General features: G+C 42.5%; 1 protein-coding gene across 1 annotated transcript in view; it reads left to right on the forward strand.

Annotated features, from left to right (window-relative positions):
- The window catches only part of TSGA13 (testis specific 13), a 566886-nt gene that overhangs the window by 206015 nt on the left and 346752 nt on the right, over positions 1-14119 (forward strand). The gene's annotated exons all lie outside the window — the stretch shown is intronic.

The raw sequence follows: 14119 nt of genomic DNA on the forward strand, positions 1-14119 counted from the left end.
CAGACGTCACATTGCGTTTGCAGAGCCCCTAATGTACCTAAACAGTAGAAACCCCCCACAAGTGACACCATTTTGGAAAGTAGACCCCCTAAGGAACTCATCTAGATGTGTTGTGAGAGCTTTGAACCCCCTAGTGTTTCACTACAGTTTATAACGCAGAGCCATGCAAATAAAAAAAATTTTTTTTTTCCACAAAAATTATTTTTTAGCCCCAGTTTTGTATTTTCCCAAGGGTAACAGGAGAAATTGGACCCCACAAGTTGTTCTCCAATGTGTTCCGAGTACACTGATACCCCATATGTTGGGGTAAACCCCTGTTTGGGCGCACGGGAGAGCTTGGAAGGGAAGGAGCACTGTTTTACTTTTTCAACGCAGAATTGGCTGGAATTGAAATGGGACGCCATGTCACGTTTGGAGAGCCCCTGATGTGCCTAAACAGTGGAAACCCCCCAATTATAACTGAAACCCTAATCCACACACACCCCTAACCCTAATCCCAACGGTAACCCTAACCACACCTCTAACCCAGACACACCCCTAACCCTAATCCCAACCCTATTCCCAACCGTAAATGTAATCCAAACCCTAACCCTAACTTTAGCCCCAACCCTAACCCTAACTTTAGCCCCAACCCTAAATGTAGCCCTAGCCCTAACCCTAACCCTAGCCCTAACCCTAGCTCTAACCCTAACCCTAGCCCTAACCCTAATGGGAAAATGAAAATAAATACATTTTTTAAATTTTTTTAATTTTTCCCTAACTAAGGCTACGTTCACATTAGCGTTCTGCGCCGCAGCGTCGCCGCATGCGTCATGCGCCCCTATATTTAACATGGGGGCGCATGGACATGCGTTGCACTTGCGTTTTGCGACGCATGCGTCACTGCGGCACACGCGTCATGGCGCAGAGGACGCAGCAAGTTGCATTTTTTGTGCGTACAAAATCAAGCAAAAAAAGACGCATGCGTCGCAAAACGCAGCGTTGTGCATGCGTTGTGCATGCGGTGTTCCTGCGTTGTGTGTTGCGTCGCCGACGCTGCGGCGCACAACGCAAATGTGAACGTAGCCTAAGCGGGTGATGAAGGGGGGTTTGATTTACTTTTATAGCGGGTTATTTAGCGGATTTTTATGATTGGCAGCCGTCACACACTGAAAGACGCTTTTTATTGCAAAAAATATTTTTTGCGTTACCACATTTTGAGAGCTATAATTTTTCCATATTTGAGTCCACAGAGTCATGTGAGGTCTTGTTTTTTGCGGGACGAGTTGACGTTTTTATTGGTAACATGTTCGGGCACGGGAGATTTTTTGATCGCTTTTTATTCCGATTTTTGTGAGGCAGAATGACCAAAAACCAGCTATTCATTAATTTCTTTTGGGGGAGGCGTTTATACCGTTCCGCGTTTGGTGAAATTGATAAAGCAGTTTTATTCTTCGGGTCAGTACGATTACAGCGATATCTCATTTACATCATTTTTTTATGTTTTGGCGCTTTTATACGATAGAAGCTATTTTATAGAAAAAATATTTATTTTGGCATCGCTTTATTCTGAGGACTATAACTTTTTTATTTTTTCGCTGATGATGGTGTATGGCGCCTCGTTTTTGCGGGACAAGATGACGTTTTCAGCGGTACCATGGTTATTTTTATCTGTCTTTTTGATCGCGTGTTTTTCCACTTTTTGATTGCCGGTATGAGAATAAAGCGTTGTTTTTTGCCTCGTTTTTTTTTTTTTTTTTTTACGCTGTTCACTGAAGGGGTTAACTAGTTATGTAGTTTTTGTAGGTGGGGTCGTTACGGACGCGGCGATACTAAATATGTGTACTTTTATTGTTTGATTTTTTTTTTTATTTAGATAGAGAAATGTATTTATGGGAATCATTTTTTTTATTTATTTATTTATTTAGGAATTTTTTTTTTATTTTTTTTTTTACACATGTGGACATTTTTTTTAAACTTTTTTACTTTGTCCCAGGGGGGGACATCACAGATCATTGATCTGGCAGTGTGCACAGCACTCTGCCAGATCTGCGATCTGCTGTGCAGGGCTGCAGGCTTACCAAGTGTCTGCACTGAGCAGACACTCGGTAAGCCACCTCCTTCCCTGCAGGACCCGGATGCCGCGGCCATCTTGGATCCGGGACCTGCAGCGAGGAAAGAGGTAGGAGACCCTCGGAGCAACGCGATCACATCGCGTTGCTCCGGGGGTCTCAGGGAAGCACGCAGGGAGCCCCCTCCCTGCGCAATGCTTCCCTATACCGCCGGTACACCGCGATCATGTTTGATCGCGGTGTGCCGGGGGTTAATGTGCCGGGGGCGGTCCGTGACCGCTCCTGGCACATAGTGCCGGATGTCAGCTGCGATAGTCAGCTGACACCCGGCCGCGATCGGCCGCGCTCCCCCCGTGAGCGCGGCCGATCGTGCTGGACGTACTATTCCGTCCTTGGGAAGTAGGGCCCACCCCACATGGACGGAATAGTACGTCCAATGACAGAAAGGGGTTAAAGGACTCGTAAATAAAAGATGAACATGACCAAAACCTATGTTGCAACCACATTTTTAAAATCTGTCACTAGGGTCAACACTCCTAAGCAGTCTATATGCATAGGTCATAGAAAGCTGAATAAAATAATATATTAATATTTGAAATCCGATGTCTTATTTCAGAGAAATACATGTTAGGCCGGTTTCACACGTCAGTGGCTCCGGTATGTGTGGTGTCAGTTTTCTCACGTACCGGAGACACTGACACACGTAGACACATTAAAATAAATGTGTCTCTGCAGATGTCATTGATTTTTTGCGGACCGTGTGTCCGTGTGCAAAACGCGGAGACATGTCAGTGTTCGTGGGAGCGCACGGATCACACGGACCCATTAAAGTCAATGGGTCCGTGTAAAACATGTACCGCACATGGATGCTGTCCGTGTGCAGTCCGTGTGCCGTGCAGGAGACAGCGCTACAGTAAGCGCTGTCCCCCCAGCGTGGTGCTGAATCCGCAATTCGTTCCTTCTTCTTAGCAGCGTTCGCTGGAGAGAAGGAATAAAAAATCTTTTTTTTTTTTGTGTTTAAAATAAAGATCCTTGTCACCACCCCCCTCCCACCCCCTGTACGCCCGCCCGCTGGAAATAAAATACTCACCCGGCTCCCTCGATGCTTCCTCTCAGCGTCGCAGCTTGTCTTGTATGAGCGGTCACGTGGTGCCGCTCATTACAGTGATGAATATGCGGCTCCACCTCCCATAGGAAGATTTTTCATTCCTTCTCTCCAGCGAATGCTGCTGGGAAGAAGGAATGAATTCCGGCTTCAGCACCAGATGCAGGGGACAGCGCTTATCTCTAGCGCTGTCTCCTGCACGGTCCGTGTGGTACCCAGTCGGCACACGGGGCGGCACATGGCTGTAGCACGTGTGCCACACTGATGTGCCACGTGAGCACACGGACACACGGACACGGATAACTCCGGTACCGATTTTTCCGGTTCCGGAATTATCTGGACGTGTGGGACAGGCCTTATTGTTAATATGCAAATGAGCCTTTAAGATCTCTGGGCCAGAAATAGATCTCTCTGAGAATCTGCCTTCAGGGCTTAGTTTATATGAAAAGGGGCATTACCAGTGGGAGACACGTAATGACTGACAGTCAGCTTACCTCATCTACTTGTTTCACACTGACCTCTGGAGACAGATTCTCTGTGAAATCTATGTCCTGCCCACAGATCTTAACAGCTCGTTTACATATTAAGAAAAACAGTAACTCCTGCTAAGGATGGCTACGTTTTATCACCATGGATGCAAACATCAAAACTACTACTATATCAAAAGTGCATTGGCTGGACCTTTACAGTAGGTCATCACTTGCACACATACCATCAAAATTTCACGTGTGATTAAACATTTTGTTTTCCCCCTACATGGGTATCTGAGAACATATTATATATAAAACAGTTTAGTAAAATTTAACCCCTTCATGACCTTGGGATTTTCTGTTCTCGTTTTTTGCTCCCCTCCTTCCCAGAGCCATAACTTTTTTATTTTTCCGTCAATATGGCCATGTAATTGCTTATTTTTTGCGGGACGAGTTGTACTTTTGAACAACATCATTAGTTTTACCATGTCGTCTACTAGAAAATGGGAAAAAAATTCCAAGTGTGGTGAAATTGCAAAAAAAGTGCAATCCCACACTTGTTTTTTGTTTGGCTTTCTTGCTAGGTTCACTAAATGCTAAACTGACCTGCCATTGTGATTCTCCAGGTCATTACGAGTTCATAGACACCAAATATGTCTAGGTTATTTTTTATCTAAGTGGTGAAAAAATTCCAAACTTTGCTAAAAAAAAATTAAAAAATGCCATTTTCCGATACCCGTAGCGTTTCCATTTTTCGTAATCTGGGGTCGGGTGAGGGCTTATTTTTTGCGTGCCGAGCTGACGTTTTTAATGATACCATTTACCATTTTGGTGCTGATATGATCTTTTGATCGCCCCTTATTGCATTTTAATGCAATGTCGCGACGACCAAAAAAACGTAATTTTGGCGTTTCGATGTTTTTTCTCGCTACGCCATTTAGCGATCAGGTTAATCCTTTTTTTAGTTGATCAATCGGGCGATTATGAATGCGGCGATACCAACTATGTGTAGGTTTGATTATATTTTTATTGTTTTATTTTGAATGGGGCGAAAGGGGGTGATTTAAACTTTTATATTTTTTTTATTTATTTAATATTTTTTTAAACATTTTTTTTTTTACTTTTGCCGTGCTTCAATAGTTTCCATGGGAGGCTAGAAGCTGGCATAGCCTGATCGGCTCTGCTACATAGCAGCGATTATCAGATCGCTCCTATGTAGCTTAATTACAGGCTTGCTATGAGCGCCGACCACAGGGTGGCGCTCACAGCTAGACGGGATCAGTAACCATAGAGGTCTCAAGGACCTCTATGGTTACTATCCTGACGCATCGCTGACCCCGATCATGTGACGGGCGTCGGCGATAAGCGCATTTCCAGCCGCGCGGCCGGAAGCGCTAGTTAAATGCTGCTGTCAGCGTTTGACAGCGGCATTTAACTAGTTAATAGCGGCGGGTGGATCGCGATTCCACTCACCGCTATTGCGCGCACATGTCAGCCGTTCAAAACAGCTGACATGTCCCGGCTTTGTCAAAGCAGGGGATCTGACCTCGGACGTACTATCCCGCATTATTTTGTGTTTATCCTGATAATTATACCCTTTCCTTAATTGTTAAATAGAATTTTTAGTAAAAAAGAAAAAAAACCTCTCAGTGCCCCTAAAGTCAATAATTTTACGCTATGGTTACATTTTAGTAATTTTTTTCAGACCCATTCTCCATTAGAGGCAGAGCTTGCAGTACGTCATAGTTTTGTGTTCAAGGAAGGTGAACTTTAGTAGCGACACGTGTATATTTGTTATTAGGATTATAATGCACATGCTTAATAATTGTATTCTTACAAGCTTGGACTGGTTAACCGCTCTACTAGTACGGCGCATGTTGTGTCTCCCCCTTTGTTGTGGGCTTCAGCGCTGAGCTCACATCTTTCCCGACACATGTTTTGAACAGCTGACATGTGCCCGCAACAGCTGCAGGTGGAATCGCGATCCTCCCGCCGCTATTAACCCATTAAATGCCGCTGTCAAACTCTGACAGTGGCATTTAACGCACGCTTCTAGCCATGCTTGGGGACCGATCTTACCGGCGTATACTACCTGTTATATATGCACTTTCTAGGCTTTGTTGTTTAGCACAGATAATGTTTGACTACCCTTCTATCTATGATTGGTGACCCTGTTATATCTGTTTGTTCTTGCATAGTGTCACTTTACCCTTTTTACCCCTTCTTATTAATGTTTTCTCAATAAAAATGTATACTTGCTTTTACTATATTCACCTGTTGCTCCTTATTCTCCTATTGATTTCAGGTAAAGAACAGTACAGTACATGAAGTAGAGGGCGCAGTATAGTACATGTAGCCAGTGCTGGTTTTAGGCAAAGTGTGGTCCTAGGCAAAAAATTAAAAGTGGGGCTCCATATGCTAACATGTTACACCATCACACAGAAACATTTTGGGAGCATTTACATGAACCAATTTCAGACTGTTAAACGAATGCCAATTGACAATGTTCAAGTTGTTGTTAGGTGCTGGTTTACCTGCCTCTTTACACAGGCTGATGAAATAGGGACAGGACAATCACCTATAGATCGCAAAAAAAAAATATATATATATATATATATATATATATATATATATATATATATATATATATATATATATATATATATATATACTGTATATATACAGACACATACATATACACACACGGTATTCATTTTTTTACATTTTAAAAATGACAAAAAGGAAAATTGGCCAATGCAAAAGTCTGGGCACCCTTGGAGATTTGTGTGCTCAGATATCTTTGACCAAGGTTTCAGGCCTAAATTAGCTTGTTAGATTTATGGCTTGTTCCCTTTCATTGTTAGGAAAGGCCAGGTGATGCAAATTTCCCAGCTTTAAAAAAAAACAAAACCTCAGCCTCCTTTTAACCTTGTGCCAAAAAACAGCAGCCATGGGTTCCTCTAAGCAGCTGCCTAAGGGTACCGTCTCACAGTGGCACTTTTGTCGCTACGACGGCACGATCCGTGACGTTCCAGCGATATCCATACGATATCGCTGTGTCTGACACGCAGCAGCGATCAGGGACCCTGCTGAGAATCGTACGTCGTAGCAGATCGTTTGGAACTTTCTTTCGTCGCTGGATCTCCCGCTGTCATCGTTGGATCGGTGTGTGTGACACCGATCCAACAATGCGTTCGCTTGTAACCAGGGTAAACATCGGGTTACTAAGCGCAGGGCCGCGCTTAGTAACCCGATGTTTACCCTGGTTACCGTCGTAAATGTAAAAAAAACCAAACAGTACATACTCACATTCCGGTGTCCGTCAGGTCCCTTGCCGTCTGCTTCCCGCACTGACTGACTCCCGGCCGTAAAGTGAAAGCAGAGCACAGCGGTGACGTCACCGCTGTGCTCTGCTCTTACATTCCGGCAGTCAGTCAGTGCGGGAAGCAGACGGCAAGGGACCTGACGGACACCGGAATGTGAGTGTGTACTGTTTGGGTTTTTTTACATTTACGACGGTAACCAGGGTAAACATCGGGTTACTAAGCGCGGCCCTGCGCTTAGTAACCCGATGTTTACCCTGGTTACCGGGGGACCTCGACATCGTTGGTCGCTGGAGAGCTGTCTGTGTGACAGCTCCCTAACACTCTGAAAATTAAAATAGTGGGGGACCACAAAGCCGTTGAAGGCTATAAGGAGATAAGCAAAGTGTTTTCAAGTTGCCCTTTCCTCAGTTTGAAATGTAATTAAGAAATGACAGTTTACAGGAACAATTGAGGTGAAGATAAGATTTGGAAGACCAAGCAGAATTTGAGTGAGAACTGTTAATAGGATTGCTAGAGAGGCAAATCAGAATTCCCGCTTGACTGTAAAAAACCTTCAGAAAGATTTAGCAGACTCTGGAGTTGTGGTACATTGTTCTACTGTTCAAAGACATCTGCAGAAATATAGCCTTAATGGAGAGTCATCAGACGAAAACCTCTCTTGCGTCCTCACCATAAAATTCAGCATTAGAAGTATGCAAATGAACATCTAAACAAGCCTGATGAGGGTGGAACAATCATGCTTTGGGGTCATGTTGCAGCTAATGGCACGGGGAACTTTTCACAGGTAGAGGCAAGGATGGATTCAATAAAATTTCACCAAATTATTGATGCAAAGATAACACCATCTTTAAAAAGCTGAAGTTTAAAAAAGGATGGCTTCTACAAATGGATAATGATCTTCAACAAACGTCAAAATTCACAATAGACTACCTCACAAGGCACAAGCTGAACGTTTTTCAATGGCCCTCACAGTCCCCTGATGTGAACATCATTGAAAATCTGTGGCTAGATCTCAAAACAGCAGTGTATGCAAGGCGACCCTGGACTCACAGAACTGGAAGAACTTTCCAAGGAAGAATGGATGAAAATCCTTCAAATGTGAATTGAAAGACTTGTGGCTGGTTACAAGAAGCTTTTTCAAGCTGTGATACTTTCAAAAGGTGTGCTACTAGGTACTAATCATGTAGGGTGCCCGAAGTTTTGCATCGGTGGCCCATTTTTCTTTTTGTAATGCAACAACTGACAATATATTTTATTTTTTATCTTGAATACAAAGGAAATGTGTCATCTTTAACCCATTTTCGACATGCGCCGTACTAGTACGGCGCATGTCGGGTCTCCCCCTTTGATGAGGGCACCGGCGCTGAGCCCACATCAAAGCCGCGACATGTCAGCTGTTTTGTACAGCTGACATGTGCCCGCAATAGCGGCGGGTGGAATAGCGATCCACCCGCCACTATTACCTAGTTAAATACCGCTGTCAAACGCTGCATTTAAATAGCACTTCCGGCCATCGGGCCAGAAATGAGCTCATCGCTGAAGACCTCTATGGTTGTTGATGCCGGATTGCTGTGAGCGCCACCCTGTGGTCTGCGCTCCTAGCAATGCAGTAATTCAGCAACATAGGAGCGATCTGAGCATCGCTTCTATGTAGCAGAGCCGATAAGACTATGCCAGCTCCTAGCCTCCCATGGAGGCTATTGAAGCATGGCAAAAGTAAAAAAATAATGTTTTAAAAAAATATGAAAAAATTAAAAATATAACAGTTTAAATCACCCCCTTTCGCCCCATTCAAAATAAAAAAAATCAAACATACACATATTTGGTATCGCCGGGTTCAGAATCGCCCGATCTATCAATACAAAAAAAAATAAAAAAATTAACCTGATCGCTAAACGGCGTAGTGAGAAATAAAAATAAAAACACCAGAATTACATTTTTTGGGGTTGCTGCGACATTGCATTAAAATGCAATATCGGACGATCAAAAGAACGTATCTGTACCAAAATGGTATAATTAAAAACGCCAGCTTGACGCGCAAAAAATAAGCCCTCACCCGACCCGAGATCTTGAAAAGTGGAAACGCTACGGGTATCGGAAAATTGCGCAATTTTCTTTTTTTTTTATCAAAGTTTGGAATTTTTTTTTCACCACTTAGATAAAAAAGAACCTAGACATCTTTGGTGTCTATGAACTCATAATGACCTGAAGAATCATAATGGCAGGTCAGTTTTAGCATTTAGTGAACCTAGCAAAAAAGCCAAACAAAAAACAAATGTGGGATTGCACTTTTTTTTTGCAATTTCACTACACTTGGAATTTTTTTTCCCGTTTTCTAGTACAAGACATGGTAAAACCAAATGGTGTTGTTCAAAAGTACAAGTCGTCCCGAAAAAAACAAGCCCTCACATGGCCATATTGACGGAAAAATAAGAAAAAGTTATGGCTCCGGGAAGGAGGGGAGCGAAAAACAAAAACGCAAAAACAAAAAAGGGCTGTTTGTGTCACATGACTCTCTTCCCATTGGAAAAAATACAGTTGGATCCAAAAATGGCTGACTTCATAATGGCCGACATAGTCACCACCCATCTTGAAAAGTTTCCTTCTTCCCATATAATAATGTGCCATAAACAGAACGTTGATATCACCAACCATTGCCATTTTATTTAGGTGTATCCATATAACTGGCCCACCCTGTAGAGAGCAGTACAGTACATATAGTACAGGTAGAGGACTGTACATGTAACACAAGTAGAGTGCAGTAACAGTACATATAGTACAGGTAGAGAACTGTACATGTAACACAAGTAGAGAGCAGTACAGTACATATAGTACAGGTAGAGAATAGTAAAGTACATGTAGAACTGATAGAGAGCTGGCCTATAACAGGTGCTTTACCAGTGAAATGTGTACATTTTTGGCATACAGTCACTCCATTTTTATATTGGCACTCAGATTGTCTATGCCTTGATTAGACTCTGTTCTTACCATTCGGACATGCAGAATGTGCAGTAAATCTACATCTGTCTATATAATTTATATATATTCAGGTGTCATGTCTTTTAACCATGCGTTGATACATTCTTTATTCTGCTCTTTCGCTTCACACATTATTTTACCATTAATATCAGAAAGGTAAAGATAATTTTATAGTGGTGACAATGGTAGAACAAACAGCAGAGACAAATCATTATTCCCACACCTCTGTTTCCTGCCTTGTACATTTCTTGACATCAAATGGCTGGTGGGTGAATCATGTTGGTATTGTTTTTTTTTTTTTAATTTTCAAGGACGATGGAAAATCTCAATAGAACTGCACTGGGGTTTTATACCGTGAGCTTTGTCCCTCTTGTAATGAACACTATTGAAGTCCTTTTGTTCAATATTTAGCAGTGGGAGTTTTAGGTTGAGCTACTCTTATCGGCTCACCATCAAAGCGACAGCTCTGTAACGATTCACTAATGATAACCTGAATGTGCCAACCTTTCCCATAACCGAGAATACAGCTGAATCGCTGTCTGTGGTACAAATAACAGGTGTAGGAGACGTTTCACAGCCGGTTTACTCTTTATAGCTAGAATTATGGTTTTAGAAGAAGTTTCACAAATGGTTCATTTCTTCACTTATAATTTAAATTATAGGTTTATTAAATGTAGGACTTATTTAGATAACATTTCAAAGCGTTTTCACATTTTGTTGTGGACAGTCCTTTTGCATGGGAAAAACTAGAAGTTAACTCTAGGCTATGTGTCCACGTTGCAGAATAGAAGCAGATTCTTCTGCTTCAAATCCGCACTCCCTTGCCAAGGAAAACGCTTGCGGATTTTAATGCGTTTTTGTCACGTTTTTCAAGCGTTTTTGTTGCGTTTGTCATGTGTTTTTTTCCAAGCGTTTTCCTATACAACTCTATGGCGACGGAATCACCGCGATTCTGCAAAATTAATGAACAGGCTCCAGTCACTTTCCTTTTTTGTCCTGTGGTGTTACCGTAGTTGCTGTTTTCAACGCCAAACTCATCAAAAAGACGCATTCGATTCAGGAATTTTGTGCAAAATAAAAAATGGGCTGTCTTTCCATCTGGAACTGTTTTGGCAACTTTTAGTGCTGAAAGTCACAAAAAATGGTGTGAAAATTCACCTGGGGGGATGAAGTGAAATTTAAAAATTCATAATTGGTGAATTAACATCAGGAATCACTAAATTCCATGCACAAAATGGAAAAAAGGCAAGCATATGCAGAATAGACTTAAAAAATGGGCAAATATATGCATTATGTGAAAAAAAGGCCCAAACAATATGCATTGGGTGTAAAAAGGGCACAAATAATATACATTGAGTGAAAACGGGCACAAATATGCATTGGATGAAAAAAGGCAGAAAAAAAATATGCATAGGGTGAGAAAAGGCACAAATAATATGCATTATATGAAAAAAGGCAGAAAAAAATGCATAGAGTGAAAAAAGGCACAAATATGCATTATGTGAAAAAAAGGCACAAGTAATATGCATTATGTGAAAAATGGCAGAAAAAAATATGCATAGGGTGAAAAAAAGGCAAATAATATGCATTATGTGAAAAAGGCAGAGAAAATATGCATAGGGTGAAAAAGGCACAAATAATATACATTGAGTGAAAAACGGGCACAAATATGCATTGGATGAAAAAAGGCAGAACAAAAATATGCATAGGGTGAGAAGGCACAAATGATATGCATTATGTGAAAAGAGGCAGAAAAAAATGCATAGAGTGAAAAAAGGCAGAAAAAATGCATAGGGTGAAAAAAAGGCACAAATAATATGCATTATGTGAAAAAAGGCAGAAAAAAATATGCATAGAGTGAAAAAAGGCACAAATAATATGCATTGGGTGAAAAAAGGCACAAATAATATGCATTGGGTGAAAAAAGGCACAAATAATATGCATTTGGTGAAAAAAGGCAGAAAAAATATGCATAGGGTGAAAAAAGGCACAAATAATATGCATTTGGTGAAAAAAGGCAGAAAAAAGTTTGCATAGGGTGAAAAAAGGCACAAATAATATGCATTGGGTGAAAAAAAGGCGCAAATAATATGCATTGGGTGAAAAAGGGCTCAAAACACACATAATGATAAAAAAACATCATCTAAGGCTACTTTCACACTAGCGTCGGGCTCGGCCCGTCGCAGTGCGTCGGGCCGAGGTTACCGACGCTAGCGTTGTATACGCCGCACAACGGGGGCAGCGGATGCATTTTCCAGCGCATCCGCTGCCCCATTGTGAGGTGCGGGGAGGTGGGGGCGGAGCGTCGGCAGCAAAAAACGTTACATGTAACGTTTTTTGCTCCCGGCGGACCGCCATAACACGGCGCAACCGTCTCACGACGGTTGCGACGTGTGTCAATGCGTCGCAAATGCGTCGCTAATGTTAGTCAATGGGAAAAAAACCGCATCCTGCAAGCACTTTTGCAGGATGCGTTTTTTTTTGCCAAAACGACGCATTGCGACGTATTGAAAAAAACGCTAGCCTAAGGCTCTATTCACACGTTGTGTTTTTGTAGCTTTTTTTTTAATGCAAATTAAAAGCTGCTCTTTACAGTACAAGAAAAAGCTATGAGATTTCAGAAATCTTGTGCACATTCTTGTTTTTTCTTCCCTGATTGAATTGGAAAACTATGCCGTTTTTGACATATGCAGAATACCAATTCTTTCGGTATTTTGCAACCTTTTTTCACCCATAGAAATTAATGAGAAGGTGCGAAAAATGCTTAGTTAGTTTTTTTGCAGTGTTTTTGCAGAATGAAACTAACTTTAAGTAAGTTAAGTTTGAGACCAGGGTTTTTTGACTGTTGTAAAAAACACTGTAAGGCCGGAGACACACTGGTGCGAGATACGGCCGAGTCTCGCTGGTTAAAAGCAAGCTGTGGCACCGGCACTCCGGAGCGGAGCGTGCGGCTCCATGTATTGCTATGCAGCTGCACGCTCCGCTCCGGAGTGCAGGTGCCACAGCTTGCTTTTAACCAGCGAGACTCGGCCGTATCTCGCACCAGTGTGTCTCCGGCCTTAGGGTATGGCTCCACGGTACGGCTTGCCGGCGGGTTCGCCGCAGCGGCGAAGCCGCTCGGAGCTAAGCCCCGCCCCCTTTCTGGGACGCGATGGTGCCGGATGTGTACAGTACACATCCGGGATCATCGCACCCCTCGCCATAGGGCCCTGTGATATGCCTTGCGGGGACGCTGCGTCCCCGCAAGGTGTACGGACATGCTGCGTTCTGAAAAGACGCGCAGCATGTCCGGAGTCGCAGGGCCGCCGCGTGCGGGTTTCCACGCATAGTGGAGACGGGATTTCATAAAATCCCCTCCACTATGCAGGAACATCTGGACGCTGCTTGTTTGACGCTGCAGCGTCAAACAAGCAGCGTTTATGTCCCGTGGAAACATACCCTAAGGGTCTGTGCACACGTTGCGGATTTGCTGCGGATCCGCAGCGTTTTTCGAGGTGCAGAAACGCTGCAGATCCGCAATTGATTTACAGTACAATGTAAATCAATGGGAAAAAAAAAAGCTGTGCACACTTTGCGGAAAATCCGTTGCGGAAACGCTGCGGTTTTAAAAAAATAGCATGTCAATTCTTTTTTGAGAATCTGCAGTGTTTTTGTACCCACTCCATTATAGAAAACCGCAGCGGTAAAAACCGCAGCAAATCCGCAAGAAAACCGCCGCAAAAACGCACAAAAAAACGCTGCGGAACCGCACAAAAAAACGCAGGTGCGTTTTCTGCCAGGAGAGGCAGAATCCGCACCAGAAATTCCTAAGCCTAATCCGCAACGTGTGCACATAGCCTTAACATGCAACATGTGAACATTGCCTGGGTTAATTAATAGAATACTCATTCTTGTAGGGGTGATTCTGCTAATAACATTACATTAGGTAGTTGCTTTTTATGAAATTCCAAGTAAATATGTGTTAATTTACCAGATGTGTACCATATGTGCTCATCCATTTTGGCATAATTACAAATGACTGATATTACTGCTTATATTTAAAGTGCAACACACATTTTTTAAAACATTCAAGTGTTTGTAAAAACAAGAAAATGTTTTATTGTGTATGAAATGTGATTTCATTGCAGTTAAAAGGGTTGTGCCCTACTAGGACAACCCATTCGCAATCCCTATTTTTCTGGTAAAATA

The sequence above is a fragment of the Ranitomeya variabilis genome, chromosome 5 (genome assembly GCF_051348905.1).
Source record: "Ranitomeya variabilis isolate aRanVar5 chromosome 5, aRanVar5.hap1, whole genome shotgun sequence".
NCBI lineage: Eukaryota > Metazoa > Chordata > Amphibia > Anura > Dendrobatidae > Ranitomeya > Ranitomeya variabilis.